Source organism: Monodelphis domestica, chromosome 1 (assembly GCF_027887165.1).
Source record: "Monodelphis domestica isolate mMonDom1 chromosome 1, mMonDom1.pri, whole genome shotgun sequence".
Classification (NCBI taxonomy): domain Eukaryota; kingdom Metazoa; phylum Chordata; class Mammalia; order Didelphimorphia; family Didelphidae; genus Monodelphis; species Monodelphis domestica.
In genome coordinates, this window is record NC_077227.1 from 391,511,389 (window position 1) to 391,532,371 (window position 20,983).

Here is a 20,983-nt window from a genome sequence, read left to right on the forward strand (position 1 = left end):
AAGACAGAATTCTTACTATATAAATTATCCCAGGGAGGAAGAAAAGAGTAAGGAAATTTAAAGAAAGCATAACTTTCACTAAAGCACTGCAGAAGAATAAAATAAAATGGAAGGAAGACATAATCTAGAATATGTCAAATGGCACAAATTTCTAAAACATCAGAAAAGCAAATGCTGATAGCATGCCAAGGTGGAAGGGGGCTAAAGATATAAAAAACCATTTTTAGTCATATTAAAAGAAAAGATAAAATGAAGCATAGGCTATATTGTTCAAGTAAAATGACAAAAAGGAAAATTCCCAAGTTGTTACTTTCATCTATGACAATGAAAATCTTCTGATTGGAAAAATAGAGAACCATAAAGATATTACAGCTTAAAATTTCCCTATTTAAATATTCTAAACACTTTTAGCAGCTATCACATTTTATTTCACTCATTTCATCTCTCCCATTATAAATTCTTTCAAGAGGGAAACCTCAGGGGGCAGCTGGGTGGCTCAGTGGATTGAGAGCCAGACCTAGAGACGGGAGGGGCTGGGTTCAAATATGACCACAGACACTTCCCAGTTGTGTGACCCTGGGCAAGTCACTTAATCCCCATTGCCTAGCCCTTACTACTCTTCTGACTTAGAACCAATACACAGTATTGATTCTAAGATGGAAGGTAAGGATTAAAAAAAAAAAGAGGGTAATCTTAATTCAGATTGGATATTTCTATATCACTCTCTCCACAAATATTTTACATTTAGTAGATGCTCAAATATGTTAAACTAAAAAGAATACTTTTACTTCTCCTCCAGAATACCCATTACTTTAATAAATTCAAGCCTCTATATTCAGCAGAATTATATCCCAGGGTACCAGAGAAGGAGACCTGATCACAGAGCTAAGAGGAATTAGAGATGGACAGGGTTCCCAACTTAAAAAAAAAAAAAAGGAAAATATGGGCAAGTATGATATCAAATGCATAGGAAGTTTTGGAACAAATAAAGCCCATTATCAAAGCTAGTATGTATTTACATATACCAAAGGGCCCACAATATTTGGGCCTTGTTCTATTTAAAATTATCAAGGACTTGAAGATGTAGAAAAGATTTTCTACTCAATCTGTAGGGGGCTAAGCAATAAGGAATAGCTGGCATATTGTGGGAAAACAAAAATTCAAAAATTTAGCTATTTTAACAAATGATAAATATATATTTAGTTATAGAATATAGGTACTAGAGATTTAATTAGTATAGAGAACTCTTGGATGAGAAACCCAAAGCTCTCTACCCATGCTACTTTGCTCTTTCTCTACAATTTATAGTTTTAAGCAACTCAACTAAGGCAACAAAAAACTAAGCATAAGCCCTTTGTCACATAGCTAATATGTATCAGAGGTAGGATTTGATCCCAGATCTTCCTATTCCCAAACTGGCTAGCTCTCTATTCATGATGTCATACTGTTCTTCAATATTATAACAAAGTGCAAAGTTCCTTCTCAAATTTCAAAAAAATCAATTGCACAAAGATAGGAAAGGGGAGAAATTACTCGAGTAGTTTGTGTGATTTATTAATTGTAGGTTGTCTCTAAAAAAAAGTTAATAAAATTTTAGGCTACATCAATATAAGAACAGTGTTTAGAACAAAGATGGTAATATAGTCCCATAATACAATATGCTATTCAGATCAAACACATGCTCAGTTCCAAGTACTTCATTTTTAAAAGAACCTTGACAAATTTAAGAATAAAAACGCAGAAAGACGACCAAGATGGTGAACTGCTTAGAGACCTCCATCATGTGAAGGACTTCTTGAAAGAATGGAGGATATTGAGCTAGGAGAAGAAAGAAAAAAATAGTTCAAGGTCTACCATGTACAAAAGAAAAGTTTTCTTTTGTTAATTCCTGCAGGCACAAGAGTCTCGGATAGAAAGAGAAATTTCTAAAAATTAGAGCTGTTAAGCTGTCTATCACTAATAGACATTCATGTCCTTTGACCTAGAGATCCCACAGCTGGGCAAATATCTCAAAGATATCCCAAGGTGCTATAAAATATCAAACTATTCATAGTGAATGCTTCTGAACTGGAGAATGGCTAGACAAATTGCAGTAAATAAACAGTACATAAGCACAATTTATATTATATATATATATAATTTAACTAGAAATGAATGAGTTTAAAGAAATATGGTATGACCTATATGAACTGACAGATTTAATCAAGCAGCTAAGAAAATCATACAGTGCCTACATAATGCAAATGAGAACAATAAAATGAATGTAAGATGATTATAATGTCCAAACATAGCCCTAAAGAAGAGGAAGTACCTCTCCCCTTTGGAGAAAAAAGGGACACCACAGATGAAGAATATCTCAATGGTGCATATTTTGTCACATATGATCATTCTGCTGGTTGGTTTTAGCTGTCTGAAGGAAAGATTTATGAAAAAAGAGGAGAAACAGAAGGCATCAATAAAAATAATTTTAGAGTTTTACACTGGAGCTGTCCAGAACTATAATGGGATATCTAACAATGTAGTAAGATTTCTCATTACTAGAATGGTTAAAGGAAAAACGACATGATCATTTGTTAAGTTTGTTGTATAGATGATTACATTTTTTATTAGAAAGCTGATCTACTATGATCTCTTTTCAGCTTTCAGAATGTTATTCTAAATTAAAAATGCATAATATTTTAAAGATATAAAACATATACGAACATTGCTATAGTACTTCTGTCATAACATCCTCTTTGGGAAAAAAGCCAGTTTAAAACGCACAGCACAGAGGATTCAATGAGATTGCATTAGTTCTTCCTCTTCTACCCATAAACTCTCCTCTAAAAAAAACCTATAGGAAAAATTAGGTATATAATAAATGTTTAACTCAGATACATCTGAATCTTATTGCACAGATAGATAAAATTTCACAGCGCTTGATTTCATAGTAGAACCACTTTGCAGGAATTATTCTCTAGCACTTAAGCTGTATTGTAGTATATCAGGGAATACTGTTTGTTTAGGCAACATGGAGTGCCTGATATTTAATGATCTAAAGATGGAACACATCTAATATCTAGTTATATCAAGCATATGAAAATATTAAATGTATGTCTACCAATCACTTGCAGTTTGTGCATTTGTGTGTGCAGATATATATCTACACACACCAACATATATATGATAATTTATAGTTTATACCAACTTTGTAAAAAGGGGCTGCAGAAAGCTGAAAAACAAATTATCATTACTTGAATTAAGATTATTTAAAATGTTTAAAGTTATCTCACAAATGCAATTATGAAGTTTGCTAGACGTGTTCATAATAGTCTCTAATTTCATTTCCACAACCACAAGCTAATTTAAGACAACAATGATGCGAAAGGATTTGCCTTTATGTGTGGAAGGGCTCTGAACCAAATTAAAATACAAGGTATTATATTTAATCATATCAGAAATCTTGCTTAGTGACAAAAATTCAAGTGAAGGAATGTACTGGTCAAGTAGCAACTTTATAAACTCTCTAACCAAATACTGTACATTAAATAATTATAAATTAAATTTTATTTGTATCAATTTTACCTAAGACTTTTAAACCAAAATGTTTTTCTAATGGATAAAACACCAAAATCCTCCCACTTAAATTTTCCCAATACTTTGCTGATGCATACTTAAGACTTAATACAGAGTAAAGTCAATCTCAGTTCAGTTAAAGAAAATGTCTATTTTAAGATAAAACATTTTCTCATAGCTTTATATTCACTAACTTTTCTTTCTCCTACAATGTATGTATGTAATTCAGCTCCTGCTAGGGTTTTTGAAGGTGCTCTGCATATGTGCAAAAGGACATTCAATATTTAAGGTCAAGTACAAATGGCTTCAACCCATAATTTAAATTTTTGCAAAGAGCCTGGAGGTGTCAAAGCCAATACCTGTTAAACATTGACCAGGATTACCACCCATTTAAAAAACTACAAATACTTTGTAGGAACTTGTGTTTCCACAAAATAGTTTGAAAACTACAACTATGAGGGAATATTCAGAAGTAGACTTAAGATATTTGGTATTTTACATGATTTTTATAAGCTTAATTAATAATCAATCATTTATCTATTAACCCAGTATATAACAGGACCTGTCCTGAGTAAACAAAGAAGAAAAAAAAAAGGTTCCTGAGCTCAAGAAGCATAAGCTTATATTCTATAGGGTAGCTAAATGTAGTATGTACAAAACAGATAAAAAGAAGACAAAAGGTAATTATTGGCAAGAAAAACACTAGTAGTTGGGTGGTATAGGAGCTGAGTTTTGAAGGAAACCAGAGATTGTTAGAGGTGAAAGTGAGGAGTAAATGCATTCCAGGCATGGGGAAGAAGCATAAAGACGAGAGACGCGGTGTTGTATATGACCAACAATAAGAAGGTAAGTTTTGCCAAACCACGGTGCATCAAGGACATGTAACACATAATAAGGCTGGAAAATTAAGTTAGAATGAGGCTATGAAAAGCTCTGAATTAAAAAAATGAGAAATCTAAATTTAATTTTAGAAATAAAAGTAGTAGAGAATGAGTGGGGTATATGATTATACCAGAAAAATAACTTTAGCACCTATGTGGAGAATGGATTAGAATGAGGATAGACTTGAGGCAGGGAGACCAATAAGAAGACTGCTGCAGTATTCCAGGTAAAAGTTGATGAGAGTCTGAACAAGAACAGTAGCTATAAGTAAAGAAGGGGATGGATGTGAGAGATGTATAAATGTAAAGATCTGGCAACTGACTGGATAAGTTGGGTAAGAGAGAGGAATCAAGAATGACATAAAGGTTATGAACATCAGTACTTGGGAAGCATGGTGGGGACCTCAATGGAAAAAGGAAAGTATGGAAGAGCCATGGGCTTAGGGGTAAAATTATGAGCTCTATTTTGGACATATTAAATCTAAGATGCTGTGGTATGTATATCCAGTTCAAAATGTGGTAACATAGAACTGATGCTCAGGAGAGATAAGAAAGAACATATAAATGAGTTATGTCTGTACTGATATAATCAAACCCATGAGGTCACCAAGTGAGTGAGTGTAGAGAAGAGTCCAAGAAAGAACCTTAGCATAAAACCAAACCATGGTTTGCAGCTAAACTATGGATGGTGGATGATGTAGCAAAAGAGCCTGGATAAGAGATCAGACACGAAATGAAAAAAATCAAGAGAGCAGTGTCAAGAGAGTATACAGAGAGGATTGTCTACAGAGGTGAAAAAAGGTAAGGATTTTTAAGAGGTCATTAGATTTAGCAGTTGAGATCATTGATATCTTTGAAGAGAGCATATTATTCTGAGTAATGGGGCTATAAAAGCTAGACTGCAAAGGGCTGAGTAGTGAGAAACCAGGAAGTGGAGGTTAAAAAGAATACACAACTTTTTTTTACTTTGAAGGGGAAGAGAGATAAAATGAGTCTGACAGGACCAAGTGAGGCTCTGTGAGAAATGGGGAAGGAATTATTTGGGAGGGGGCAGAGAAATTGATATGGAAGGAGAGGAATAGGATCTAGGTACATGTAGAGATAGGATTAGCCTTAGCAACAGCTGCCACCTCTTCAAAGACTAAAAGTAAAGGAGGAAAAAATAGGGCACAGATCAAAGTTTCAATCTTCCCAAATAAGAAAAAAAATTCATTAAATTTAAAGGCATGAATAGAAACTGGTTTCTTAAGAGGACTCTTGTAAGAAGAGACTAAAATATAAGCAGTTCATAACATAAGATACTAATGTGCATTCTTTTCTCATGTATTGCTATTTAGCACAAATGCAAAATTCTAATAACTGTATTCTTTGTCTCTAGTAAATTCACTATTTGAAAAAAGGTCATGTAAATAATGGTTTGATACCTAATTCTCAATCTGAAAAGATTCTAACCATCTTAAATGGCCAACAGAATTAGGAAATTAACTGTAAAAAGTGCAGTTTAAAAAATACACTATTCCTTAAAAGTATTTTTTAAACATTGAAACTCAAGTGCTGATCTAGATCAAGAACTGAGAAATTTGGAAGTTTATGAGAGAGAAAAAAACATAATATATTTTATAGATCCATGAGTTAGCAAAGGAGGTAAATTTGAGACATTCAGACTTTTAGGGCTATCTTCTGTTTCAAATAAAATTCTAGCAAGGGATTCAGGGAACAAAATCCAAACCCTCATTCTGAAGAACTCAGAGTATAGGAGTCCACACTGTTTAGGGGTCACTAAGCCCGTTTCCGCTAGTGGGATGAACCTGAAAAATTCCTATTTTTCAGTTAACCACCATCTCTCTAGTCACCTAAGTTCAAAGCCTAGGTATCATCATCAATCCCTACTCTCACTCCTCTTCCTTCATCTCCAATCACTGCTAAGTCCTGTTTTTCTGCATCAGTAACTTTTGTGCATACCACTTTCTTCTGGTGGGGACACCTTCCTGGTGCAGCCCTTCACATATGGACTACTAAAATAGCTTGTTAGTTACTCTCTGCCTCTTCTCTCCCCATTTCTGTCCATCCTTCACTCAGCTGTCAAATCAATCTTCCTAAAATACATCCCATTTCCCTTCAAACATTATATATTCTAGTGGCTCCCTGTCACACCCAGGTGTTCAAAGCCCTTCCCAACTTGGTGCCCCCCCCCTTCTACCTTTATACTCTTCTTATGACTTCTTTCCTTCCCTAAATTATGCAATCCTTTGATATTGGCCTCTTTACTGTTCCTCCCACCTGACACTATTTCCTAACTCTGGGCTGTCCTTCTTCATCTCCTCTTTTTGGCTGTCCTGAAATCCCTGCTAAAACCCCACCTTCCACAAGAAGTTTTTCTGATTCCCTCCTAATGTTAGTCCTTGCCCTCTGGATTATCTCCAACTTATCTTGCATACACCTTGTTTGTACAAAGTAATTTATATGCCATCTCCTCCATTAGGCTCCATTAAAGCTCTCTAAGAATAAGGACTATCTTTTGCCTTTGTTTCCCCAGCACTTACTCCAGGGCCTGGTACATAGGAGAAGCTTAATAAATGATTATTAACAAACCATTTTAAAAAAGAGACAATTTCAGAAGGATATTTAGATAAGGCAGTTTTGAACTACCATGTTAATTAAATTATATCCCCTCTCAAGCAAGCTGTTTATAATAAAAACACTATTTCATGTGTTTTTTGTTTTTTGTAATTAGTATTTGTCAAGTTCATAAGAATCAAAAGGAAAACATTTTAAAATGACATACTTGACTAAAGCCATTTATTTTTTCTTGCATTTTAGCAACAGTTCTTTCTCAAATGCATCATTCTGTATTTGTCCCTACTAATTTTACTTAAAGGGCTAGAAGTCATGTAATAGGACCAATAGGCAAAAAATACAAAGAGATGAAAATAAGATCCTTTCTTCAAGGATATGATTTCATCAGTGTGGTCACTCCCCCACATCACTTTATATAATTTAATTGACTGAGCCTTTTAGAGTTTCTATAGTCAAAAAAACAAACAAAAAATCTACCTTGCAATCAACCTGGGTGGGGATGACTCTCTTGTTGGTGCTAGGCTAACAAATACAGACACGACACATATAGTTTCTAGATTGGTAGAATCTTGCCAGAGTTTGCACTCTACCAGCACTCTTAAAAAATCTTCAGGGTCTATTAGGAATACATTCCCCCAAAGATCAAAGACAAAAAAGGAGGTATACAAATACTCAGAGTAACACGTTTTGTAGTATCAAAGATCTAGAAATAAGTAGATGCCCCTCAACTGAGAATGGTTAGCAGTATGGTACACGAATAGAATTATTACTCTATTATAATGAAAAAAAGAATAATAAGAATTCAGGAGCATGGGAAGACTTATATGAATGGATACAGAATAAAAAGAATTTAGAAAAATAATAACATGATTACAAAAACATTAATAACAGCTAAAAGAAACTGAATGCTATGCAATAACCAAGTTTGGCCTGAGAAATGAGAAAATGAACTTCTTTCCATTCTTTACAGAGGAAAGGGGGTATGGTTGTGGAATACTGTTTAAAATGTAATTTTTAATTGATGTTTTGATGCTTTGCTGAGCTAATCTCCCCCGCTCTTATTTTTTGTTAAAAAGTATGACTCACTAGGTAAGGTAGTAGAAAGGGATTTATGAGAAAATGAAAATATATAAAAATTGAAAGATACCTAAAAAAGTTTTAAAGGGAAAAAATGAACTTGCTTTTTTGTAGCGGGGTATTCAAATTATATATATAAGGTATCAAAAGACTTTAGTGGAGAAGACTTCTCATAAAATATAAATAATATTTCCCATCTAAATCACCTTAAGGCTTAACAAAGAATTTTTCTTAGATGATCCCTTTGAAAGGTAGACAGTTTAAGTATAATTATTCTTCACTTTATAGACAGTTAAATGAAGGCTCAGAAAAATTAACTCACTTCTCATAAAGACAAATGACAAAGTTAAGATTCAAATCCAGATCTTCTGCTCCAAATGACTGTTCTTTACGTTTTTCAGGAGGGAAAATTAATAAGACAAGACACCCCCCTAATGATAATCATTTTTATCTTGGTAAAGTGTTCAATGAGTCAAGGGATTTTGTAATCGTAGGCAATGGAAGGAACACAAAGACCAGGAGGTAAGCATCCTAGTAGGAGATGAGACATACAAAACAGAGAAAGTGAACTTTCCCAGGTGGTTTAAAGCTCTTTTTTCTGATTTTGCAAAGGTCAGGGACTATGCGTATGGAACACTGAATTTATTCTCAGTCTCGATGTGTTGTATGCTTTTGCTGAACAAGTTTTTCCCACTTTCTTTTTTGATCTGTGTTAAAAGTGGTGGCTTGCTGGAGAAGGATATATTTGGAAATGAATACAATGTAAAAAAACAAAAAGCATTAATTAAAAAAACTAAAGAAAACTAAAGAAAAGAAATAAGAAGTTGGGGAAAAGCTGCATTTGAGGCAACGGGAGCTAATCTGAATGACTATCAACAAGCATGTATTAAGTACTGTGCAAAGCACTGAAGTTACCAGGAAAAATTGAAGTTACTGACCTTGAAGAGTTAACATTATAATAGAAGGGCAACACGTATATGTCAATCAATCAGTAAACATTATGCCAGGTGCTGTGTTATATAAGTGCTGGGTATTCAAAAAAGGTAATCACTGTTCACAAGAAGCTCACAATATAAGGAGTGAAAACATGCAAACAAATGTATACAAACAAGCTAAATACAGGATAAACAGGAAATAATAAAGAGAAGGCACTAGAATGAGGAGTTTAGAAAGGCTTGTTGTAAAAGATGGGATTTTAGTTGGGACTTAAGGAGTTGAAGCTGAAGAAGGAGAACATTCCAGGCCTAAGGAAGAGTCAGAATAAATTCCTGGAGTTCAGAGATGAATGTCTTGTTCATGGAAGTCAGGAGGCCAGTATCACTGAGATCAAAGAGCACACACTGGAAGTGTAGTAAGTCTGGAAAGGCAGGTGGGGGCTAGGTTAGGAAGGGATGTGAATGCCAGAGATTATCTTTGATACTAGAGGTGATAGGAAGCAATGGAATTTATTGAGATTCAGAGAGACAGAGGGAGGGATATGGAGAGGGTTAATATGGTCAGATTTGTATTTAAGAAGATTTAAGCCACTTTAGTGGCTAGGTGGAGGATGGATTGGAGTGGAGATACTTCAGGCAGGCATACTCACCAGCAGGCTATTGCAATAATGCAATAGAGGGGTTAAGAGCTTGCACTAGAGTGATAAAGAGTGTCAGAGGAGAGAAGAAGCAGTATTCAATAGTTGCTACAAAGGTGAAATGGTAACATTGGATATGGAAGCAAGAGATGAGGGCCTGAAGATGATTCCTAGGTTGTAAATTGAAGGGATTGAGAGGATGGTGTTGCCTTCCACAGTAATAGGTAAGGGAGTAAGTTGAGGGAGAAAGATGATGAGTTGTGCTTTGCACATGTTGAATTTAAGATGTCTACTGGGCATTCAGTTGGAGATATCTGAAAGACAGATAGAGATGTGAGACTGGAAGGCAGCAGAGAGGTTGGGACAGGAGAGGTAGATTTGAGAATCATCTGTAAATCTCAAACATGTTGATGAGATCACCACCTGAGTTAGTATGGAGGAAGAAGAGAAGACAGTCCTAGAACAGAAGCCAGCAGGATATAGACAGCATGAAAATCCAAAGCAGAAGAGACTGAGGAGTAGTCTGATAAGAAAAACAGGAGTGATGCCCCCAAAATCTAGAGAGAAAAATATATTAATGAGATCAACAGGGTCAAAGGCTGCAGAGAGTTCATATTCAGAGAATGAGTATCAAGAAAAAGCCACTGGATTTGGCAACTAAGGGATCATTGGTAACTTTAGAGAAAGCAGTTTCAGTAGGATGATGCAGCTGGAAGCCAGATGTTACGGGTTTAAAAAGAGAAGAGGAAAGAAAGTGGAAGCACTTATTGTAGAAAATGTTTTAAAGGAGTTTAGCTACAAAAAGTATAAGAGATAAGGATGGCGGGATCAAGTGAAGAATTTTTCAGATGGAGAGACACAGGAAATGTTTGTAGGTAATAGGAATGAGCAATGAGACAGAAAGAGATTGAAAATAAGTGATAAAGTGAAGGCAACAGAAGGGACAATCTGTTGGAGAAGGCAAGATGGAATGATAGCACTTGGGCAGGAACAGAGATTAATCTTGGTAAGGAGTAAGGCCACCTCATCATGAGACAGGAGTGAAGGAGATAGTGGTCAAAAGCATGGGTGATATGAGACAGAGAAGATAGAACTCATAGAATATGGCATCAATATTTTCTGAAAAATATAAGGCAAGGTTCTCAGATGAGAGTGGGAGGATAGGAGATTTGAAGAGGGATGAAAAGGTTTGAAAAAGAGCTGATGTGTAGATATAGCGAATTCATAAGAAAAGTATATAAGGATTGCCTAGCAGTAGTGAAGGACCACTTGAGCTTAAATAAATTTATAGTTTACTGTATTTGTAATATCTTTGTAATAAGTGTATATTTGCATATACAAGATAAGTACAAAGTTGATGCAGAATATTATTAAAGGCGTAAGCATTAGTGGCTGTTGAAAGGGATGAGGAAAAGTCTTCTGCAGAAAATGATGTTTAAATTGAGTGAGTCTTAAAGAAAGCAAAGAATGCTTCTCAGCATTCCAAGTCTCCTCACAACCTAGTTCTTGAGAATCTGGCCAAATTGCCCTTCTCCCTGCTCCATACACACGGTGTTTCCTCCTCTGTGACACTACATAGGGGCTTTTTTATGGCTGGAAATGTGTTCTCTCCTCACTTCTGTTTCTGGGAATCCTTTAAATAAAACTTAGCTACAATTGGACTTTCTATGTTAGGCCTTTTCTGATCCCTCCCTTGTTCCCAGCAGCTACTATCTCTCCCTGATATTACCTTGCATTTATTCTACTTAAATTTAAACATATAACTGTTGTGTTTCCAAATAGAATATAAATTCTTTCAGGACAGGAATTATTTCATTTTTCTTTTTGTATCCTACACCTAGCAGTGTCTGGAATATAGTAGGTGATTAATAAATGTTTCTTAATTGAGATTTCCACAACACCTGGCTTAAGCCAAAACATAGTATGTAAAACTCTTAACCAAATTGCTTGGAGAATTATTTTCATATCTGACTTGACACTCCAGGCTCTAAAGATACTCCTTAGACTAAATGCAAAGAAATTGAGAATATCTTATTTCTGGCAAGGTGAAAGAATTTCTTTTATAACCTAAGTAGAATCCTTCCTGCCAATGTTTTCCTAAACTTAATGTATTTTTCCTTTAAAAGGACAAGGTCACTTCAAATTTCATTTTTATTTAAATTGACTTAATCCTTTATTTCAAAGATCTAAACTTATCCAGGTTCTCCAAACCACTTCCAATTGTTTTCTCTAAAATTTCCTTCCCTTTGTTGAAGATAACAATACACACTTAAATCTGTATTGTTTAAAGTTATTTCTATTTTTATGGCTCTCTGAAATGACTTGATGTCTGAATCCACCCACAATTCTCCTCCAAAATCTTAGAGAAAGCATTATAATGCAGATTTGCAACCATTTTACCAACTTATTAGTTGCTAATGTAAAATTATCTATTAGAATTACAAAGGCCACTCCAAAACTAACTATAACAAAATTCAACAGATATATAATGCTTAGTCTTAACCTCAAATAAAAGTAAAGCCTAATACAAAGTTCTATATAAATGAAGAACTTCATTAAGTAAAATATAAATAAAAATGCTGAAGATATAGAGGTTATTTCTGGTGAAAGTTGATGCTCTTCATCCCCCAAAACAGGGTGAGGAAATTAGACATAGAAATAAGCAGTTATTAAGCACCTTTGTGCCAAGGACTGTGCTAGGAGTTGGAAATTCAAGTACAAAGAGAATGAAACAAATACCTACTTGCAAGAAACTCAGTTAACTGATAAAAATGACTTGCACCATTTTAGGTCAAGACCTTGAATTTCACTAGTGTAAGGGAACTTGAGGAATATGTCTACTAATGCAGATCAAGAACTGTTCTGCAACTTAAAAGTCTTAAAGTTACCTGGGGGCACTGAGAGATTAAGTGATTTGCCCAGGGCCAGACTGTATGTATCAGAGGTGGGACTTGAACCAGGTCTTCCTGACTCCAAGGCTGGTCCTCTATCCACTAGACATGCTAATCTGAAATGCATAAAAACATCAAATATGGAAAATAGGTTGGGTTCCTAACATCACAGTTATGGATTTGGATATCATGGAATAAAATTAAAGCCAAGCAAGAAATAAGACACTCTTCATTATTCACTCTCATAAATTGTAAATACTATGTTCCTGCAAGTTTCCCAAATTTTCTTTATCCTGCTTTCCCTCTTCTCTAGATAGCCAAAATACTGAATCATTTCTATCTACATGCTTTCATAATTGTGAAGTTGTGATCTGGTACAAAAGATTAAATGAATAACAAAATTGGCAACCACAATTATTTCAACAAGTATTTATTAAGCACCTGTGCCAGAAACTGTACATATATTATTTCATATCTTTTAAAATAACGGAAATATATCCTCCTACCATCTAGTTATTCTATTCAATCTACAAACTCCCATTTATGAATCACATAAGTTCCTTGAGGGCAGGGTTCTGTTTCTGCTTTTTGTCTTTGAATCCTTGAAACCTATCCAATTCAGCACATTGGAGGCATCTAAAAACCCATCAATTAACTGATTTATGGAACTGGTTAGAAAGTCCCCCTGATTGTCAGTTACCCTTGCTACATAATTTGGCCACTACCAGCAGATCTGGATATGCTCCATTTCTGGACCACTCACCTCCACTGAGCTCCCTTCAAACCTCAGCTCAGGTGCTACCTCCTATATACTACTTTTCCTGAAACTCCCTATCTTTACTGTTAGAGAAAGTGTGTGCGTACGTGTGTATGTATGTGTGCATATATTCCTCTAAGGCAGGAACTATCCTGTTTTGGTCCTCAGATATCTCAGTATATGGCACAATGCCTTGCACACATTAGCCACTGGGTATTTTTGAATGAGCAGGCAGATCTAGGAAAATGAAATTTAATAAAGGCAGCTAGGTAGTGCAATGGACCCATTGTCAGGAATATCCCAGTTCAAATCCAGTCTCAGACACCTACTAGCTATGTGTTACTAGGCAAGTAGCCTAGTGACTGTAACCTGACTTCATCAATCCAATGGTTCAAATGGGGATAATAAGAGCATTTACCTCCCAGGATATTATCTTGAGGATCAAATAAGATAGTTGTAGTAAAGCACTAAGCACAAGGCCTGGCACACAACAGGTGATTAATAAATGTACATTTCCTTCCCCTTTCCCATTTAATAGGGATAAGCATAAATTTATAACTCTACAGGCTAATCTTTTTTTAAAAATCAACCGAGTAGATCAATTATCATGAACAACAAAGTGAACACAAGACAATATTATTTATCTATAAAATTTGGGCACTTTCTTGGACTGTAACCTAAATGCTATTTGGGGAGAGGTAAAATTTGGCCAATATAAGGAAAAAGTTCTTAAAGATTAGTATAATCTAGGATAATGTGCTGTTTAATCCTTGGAATTCTTTAGCTGGAAATTATATTACTGTTTGATTGGGAGAACTTGTAGAAGGGAACAATATTTGAGTACAAGTTGACTAGGTGACATCTGATGCCCCTTTCAAACGGATTCTGTGAAGTGTGGGTTCAGCCTGAAGAAGATAATCAAAAATACATGATCATTGCCTTTTAATAACTGAGAAGCTATAAAGTGAAATATACAGGGTATCCCAAAAGTCTCAGAGCATTTTTAAGTTATTAAAACTCTAAACTGCACTAAGACTTTCTGGACATCCTAAGAGTAACTCATAAAAATCATTTTAATCATAACTGTAAATCATAAACCAGACTGGTATGAATGAAAGAAGACTGGATTAGTTAGAAAATCTGAGTAAAACTCCAATCTTACTTACTTCCTACATAAACTGATGACCAGAAGCTACTGGTTATATGATCTCTTAAAGTTGCTTCCAGCTTTAAATTATATGATCATTCATTATTGATAGGAGAAGTAACTTAGTGTGGTGGTTAGAAAGCTAGTGTAAAAATTGGGAAGACAGAGGTTCAAAGTACTACTTCTGATATATCCTTGAAAGTCACAATCCCTTAGTGATCTTCACTGGTAAAAAAAGTTTTCCTCTTGGTACCACTGTCAAACTCAAGTAAGAAAGGGATGTCTGAGAACAGCATATTTTAAAAACTGCAAATTAACATTGTCGTATTGTACTTTGTATTTTTATTTTGTTAAACATTTCCCAATTACATTTTAATCTGGTTTGAGCAACCTGGTCCACCAAGTCTGACACACCTTTCTCATAGAAGACTTCAGCTATCAATAGAACTAAATGACTTTTAAAGCCTCTGTTAGGAGAAAAATAGTGATAAAATTTATTTTTATCAAACACTCTCAATTTTGTATCATTGCTAAGCAAGACCATTTCTATTTTTTATTTAAATCACTGATAAATACCAGAACAGCACCAGAGAAAGAATTCTGTGGATATTACTAATAGATACTTTCTTCACCTATAATAGTCTTTGAATACTGTAATTATGAAACTACTTAACTGGACCATTTAATGAGAACTGGAAGTCTCCATCATCCATGGTCACATTATTTGCACATGGGTTTTTTCAAATGATGCACATTTGTGGAGGACAGAAAATTGTCATTTGCACAGGCAATTCTAAATAAAAATAACTTAAATTGATTTTTTATAAACCCAACTTCTCCCATGCTACTATCTCCTACTGAAAGGAGTACAATATTCAATCAACTCATGAACCATTCAGAATAATACACACCTGTAACAAATTAATATTCAAGAAAAGTAGCATTCACTTAAATATATAAACCAGTTTGTATAGCAGAAGATCTCTGACTACCACAAATGACTTAAGAACTGTCTTCCTCCATTGGTGAGGATCTTTTCTTTTTATATTATTTTTAAAATCACATAGATGAATAAAATGTCAAGTGACAAAATAAGTAAGATCCTATGTCAAATACTTATAAATCTAACCATTAAGCCACTGGAAGGAAAATCTTATTAACCTTGGACCTCTGAGAGAAAAAATGAATATAGCATGAACAAAAAAATCAGAAAAAAGTTCCAGGTGACAAAAAAAAAAATCATGCTATAGATCCCAAGGAAACAAGGATTACAACTGTTTTGAGTCATAAATTCCATTTTTTAATATTAAATCTGTATTATTGAATTTAGATTTAAGCTAAGAATCATGAAAGCAAATTTTAAGTATTAAAAAACTATTTATGTGCCAATCACAATATTTCCAAGAGATGGGATTTCATCAGTGTGGCAGTGCAGATGGTCCTTCAGCCTTCTTCGACTAAAATCTACACACCACAGTGTATGCTTTTTGTTTGTTGCTATAGTCAAAAAAAAAATGATCCACTGGCTAATGTTAACCTTCTGCTAATAAGCCTTCTCACATTTAGCTAGGATAATTCTTGGATGACAGAGACACAGCTCATCACCAGGACCATGTTTGAAGCCTTCATAGCTTAACTGGCCTTGCTACAGCTTATGATTTTTGAGAACTCAGGGACACAAATCCATGCCAAGATGAAAAAGCACAGTAGGACTTTAGTTTCAATATTCCATGTAAAGGCAAACTTGCCTATTTTAGGTTTCTTAGCAATCCAAATGAAATGTATAATTGATATCATAGTACTTGCCTTCTCAAGGGATAAGGGAGGGGTAGGTTGATTAGAATTTGGAACTCAAAAAATGTTTGAAATGTTTTTAAAATTACACATAATTGAGAAATATTTAACAAAACAAAATATATTTTAAAAAAATAACTCAAACGAACATTTCAATCCAACCAATATTTATGTGCCTAGTATGTGTAAAGCACCAAGACAAATGCCAGAGGTACAAAAAGGAAAAGGAAAAAGGCCCTGAAATCAAGGAACTTATATTCTCCTGGCTAAAATGTTACTGGTTCATTTACAAAAAGACAACCAGCCCCACCCAAAGTTTGAAAAAAATTGGGGGTTATTTGTAACTAAAAGAATTTATGGTTCCGATTTCAGTTGCACAGGAATTAATTGCTTTCCTATGACTCAAAGCTGTTTAAAAGCTCCTTTTAATGAGTATCATGTTTTTTGTTCTAGCTAAACTTTCCCCAAATATGATGCCATTTCATTTAGTTTTAAATAATTCTTTAATTTTACACATTTGAACAGGGTTATGAGTTATGTCTAACATTAGTTTCAAAATTCAGGTAAATACACCTGCAGATTTCCTAATATCTTAATTAATATCTAACAATGCCATAACTGGTTTTAAATACTAAGCAGCACCTTTTAAAGAACTGTCACTAACTTCCCAAGAAAATTAAAATGGTGAGTTGCAGGTGGAATAATTCAAAACCACAGAAACTAAAATTGAAGCCAGATATATAACTCACCTTAAATCCCTTATGCTCAAATGATATTTCTACCTTTGGATCACATATACAATTATTAACAGCGACTTGCATTTATATAGTACTTTAAGGTTTACAAAGTACTTTCCCTACAATTTTGTGAGATAGTTGATACAAGTATCATCTCCATTTTTCAGATGATGAAACTGGAGCCCAGAAAGATGAAACAACTTGTCCACAGATAAACATGTAATTAAGTGATGAAGATGGATTCAAAATCAGGACTCATTACTCCAAGTAAAATGGATTTTTTCCAGTTATCACACTGCCTCCTTATAATCACTGACTTCACATTTGTGTTGCCTATCCTCTTAATGGCAGATTCAAATCATCCAGTCCTCTTTATCTTATGCAACTTATATCCAGGTCTTTCCATAAATCATTCCTGGGGATTAGAAGGGAGGTGAAGAAAAGAAATGGTGTGCAACTAATTCAGTGGGGGCCTTCTCTCCAGGTCTTTTAACATTATGCGAGTGTTTACATAGCTTGAGTTATTCTTCAGTCTCACTATGTGACTAGACTACTCCCTTTTATTATCATAGCAATCTTTCAAAAGTTCTTTTGAGAAAGAGATTAAAAGAAATGTCAGCAAAATTGACTTTTCAAGGACACTAGAGATCTGGAACTATGATTGGAGCTTTGTGACAACTAAGCAATACTCAGAAGAAAACTTTAAAATATACTCACCCAGAAATCCCAAAATCATTGTCATTTAGTCTGGTGATAGATGGCTTCTACTAAAATGTTTTGGGTTTTTTCAGTGTTGTATGAAAGATACATGTATCTATAAACTTACAAGTTCATCAATAATGATACATGTATTCATAAAACTCAATGTATCAATAGTAATATAGTTTTATGAATTTACAAACTATATATAACAGGAAATAAGGAGTTCTTCTAAAGTAGCAAATGGTTTCAGATTTTTCCATTTAACAAAATCTTATTTTAGAGTTGGAACTTTTTCTAAACAATCAACTGAATTATGTCTAGAAAAAAACCTGAAATTTTATAATCATTTAATGAAGTGTTTTCACTTGACAGTGTAGTAGTAGTAGTAGTAGTAGTAGTAGTAGTATAGAGGATAGGAATAAAATACAAGGGTTGAGTCCTAAACAGATACGTTTGGAAAAATAGTCTAATAAAGCTTAAGTCACATTTTGAATTATTACCAAAACCAGTTTATGAGAAACAAATGGTCTTGTTCTTGTATAATTACACCTCTAAGCAAAAAACAGAATTTTCCAATTGATTTACCTACCTTATCCACCAGACTCAGTGGTTCTGAAAGACTTTTGGCCATTTTAAGACAATAACTAAACCCTCAAAGATGGAAAGAATACTGAACTGAGAGTCACAAGATCTTGATTCTAGTCCAAGTTCTTATACTAATTAATGTGACTTTAGGTAAGTGACAACTTTTTTGAGCCTTAGTTCTCTCATCTGTAAAATGAAGGAATTAGAATATTTGCTCATAGGTACCTTCAAGCTCTTAAAAAAACAAAACAACCAGCTTTATAATTATGACTTGACTAAGAATTGCTATCATTTAAATATATTTAGAACTAGATAGATTCAAAAGAGATATTCTAAAAATGTTTTAAGCATCAGAATCATCACTAAATGTAGAACTTTCCAAAGTACCTTGTAAGAGGAAAAAAAAGTTCCATTTCTATATACAAGTTCTATTATTTTCGGCTTTTTAAAAAGTTGTTTCAAAACCTTAGTCATATTTCATATTTATATTTCTTATTTCTACACAATTACTTTTATTCCTCTTTCAAATTACGTTTCAAGAATCCAAAGAGAAAAACCACTTTTATTGGGTCCATACAACCAAGTAGAAAGTACATAACACTGACATAAATTTAGACATGTTCATGTAACACACAATTTCTCACTGCAGATCTCAGAATGTCACAATGACGATTTGAAATATGCTTAATTCTCCTGAATTAGTTTTGATAAGTCAAGTCTTGAGTCTATGTCCAATTCCAAAAAAGGGGGGAATGGATTCAAACTGGCATAATAATAGTTAGCCATTAAAAAAAATTATTGTACTACTAGAGCCATATTACCAGAATGCACAGAAATAGAAACCAGAAGGACTTAGGTTAAAATTACACCTGAGATACTTATTAGCTGTGTGATCTTGGCAAGGAGTTTAATGCTGCTGCCTCAGTTTCCTTATCTGCAAAACAGAGATAATAGCACTTACCTCTTGCAAAGTTGTTGTGAAAAAGTAAAATGAAAACTTAAGTACTTTGCAAACCACATAAACACTAAATGTTTCAACTGTTATTACTAATTACATAACATTCATGTTGAAAAGCTTGAATTAGAACATTAACCTTGTATTCAGAAGCCCTAGGTCTACCACCAATTCTTTAGGTGATCCTGAGTAGGCTATGAGTACTCAAACAAGCAAAATGAGGGAGGTTGGACTATGGGATCTTAGAAGTCCTTCCAGCTCTAACATGCTAGGATCTATAATATACTCTATAAAGTTAGTGTGTTACTCTTCCATTTAATAGCTAAAAACAGTCTGCTCCCATGAATCACTGGATACAAGATTAATATAAAACATGCACACACCTATCTGTATGTGAAGCCAATGCAAATACAGTTCCCTCCCTTGAAAATCAAAGTTACACAAGTTACCCAAAAAGTAGTTATTACTACGTCCTTGTTACAAACCTAGTCTATTGCCCAGTCTCGCCTACTAACTGGATACAAAATTACTCACTCAGATTTTTAGAAAAACATTACGAGCAGCGGACATGTTCTTGGAGTTACCCCAAAGAAAGGAATTGGAAACAAATCCTCTCCAGTAGATTCCTTGCATATGTAAGCCTCAGTCTCAGCCACTTACCTGCTAGTCATCCTAAGTCCCACCCACCTTCCTTTGGTTTCCCTGTGCTTTGTGTCAATCAAAGCCCTAACTCTCTTTCCTGTGGGCTTCAGGCTTAGCCTCTGACTGCTAGCTGCCGTGGTGGCTTTTTTAGTGCCAACTAGGCCTCAGCATCCCGACCTGCAGCGACAGCAACAGCAGTTGCAGATTCTTATCAAAACAACCGACAGCTCTGCTTTAACAAGCAGCTATGTGGTGGTGGGATTTTTTCCACTTTCACGGGACAAAAAAAAAGTTGTGGTTTTGTTGTTGTTGTTAAAGTGTCGGTGCTTCCGTGCTTATGGGGAGGGGGGTGATGAATGAAAGGAAAAGGAGCGCGAGGCAGAGGGGGCGCTGAAGAGGTGGTGGCAGCAGCGGCGACGGCGGGGGCAGCGGCGACATCACGGGTCCCCAGCCCCAGGAGAGCGGGGGAGGCCCTGTATGTGCCCCTCGGCCCTGGGCGGGTCAGGGATGGGAAGTTTCGGGGGCAGACAACTTCTCCAGGGCGAACGACTGCTCCTGGAGGAGTGACTGGGGAAGGCTAAGAAAAAGACCCTCGGTGCCCGGGAGCCCCGCGAGGGGGGGGCCCAGCCCTCCCGCCTCCACCCCCCCCCCCCCCGCTCCGGCCTTTCCTCAGCCTCGGCCCCTTCCCCGCCCGGGCTAGGCTGAGGGATCCTGGTCCCGTGCGCTTACCTCTCGGGGTTCGCCTCCTTCCTCCGCCTCCTCCTCCCTGTGAGTGCAGCGGGGTCTGACCTGTGGAACCACCATACCAGTCCCCCCAGCTGCCGCTGCGCCGCCGCCGCTGCCGCCGTCGCCGCTCCCGCCTCAGCCGCCGCCGCCGCCTCAGCCTCCCGCTGCTCTTTGTTCCCTCCAAGGGCCCCGCGGCCGCCCGCCCGGAGCCCGGCCGCCGCCGCCGCCGCTACTCCCTCCACCAGCACCTCCCCTCCGCCGCTGCTTCTTCTTCGCCGCCGCCCTCTTCGCCTTCCCTGCTGCCGTCTCCTCCTCGCCGCCGCCGCCGCCGCCGCCGCCACCGCCGCCTCCTCCTCCTCACCCCCCTCGTTTTCATTGAAAGCA

At 35.9% G+C, this 20,983-nt stretch overlaps 1 protein-coding gene across 3 annotated transcripts in view; it reads right to left on the bottom strand.

Annotated features, from left to right (window-relative positions):
• The window catches only part of CNOT6 (CCR4-NOT transcription complex subunit 6), a 46,725-nt gene extending 25,742 nt beyond the window's left edge, over window positions 1-20,983 (bottom strand). Inside the window, exons 1-2 of one of the 3 annotated variants that reach the window (XM_056811715.1) lie at window positions 20,603-20,982; window positions 12,552-12,670 (exon numbers count right to left, since the gene is read on the bottom strand). The gene's annotated coding sequence lies outside the window, so the exon portion shown is untranslated. Of the gene's footprint in view, window positions 1-12,551; window positions 12,671-20,602 lie in introns of all 3 variants that reach the window. The other 2 variants (XM_007474172.3, XM_007474171.3) reach the window with 2 other exon arrangements.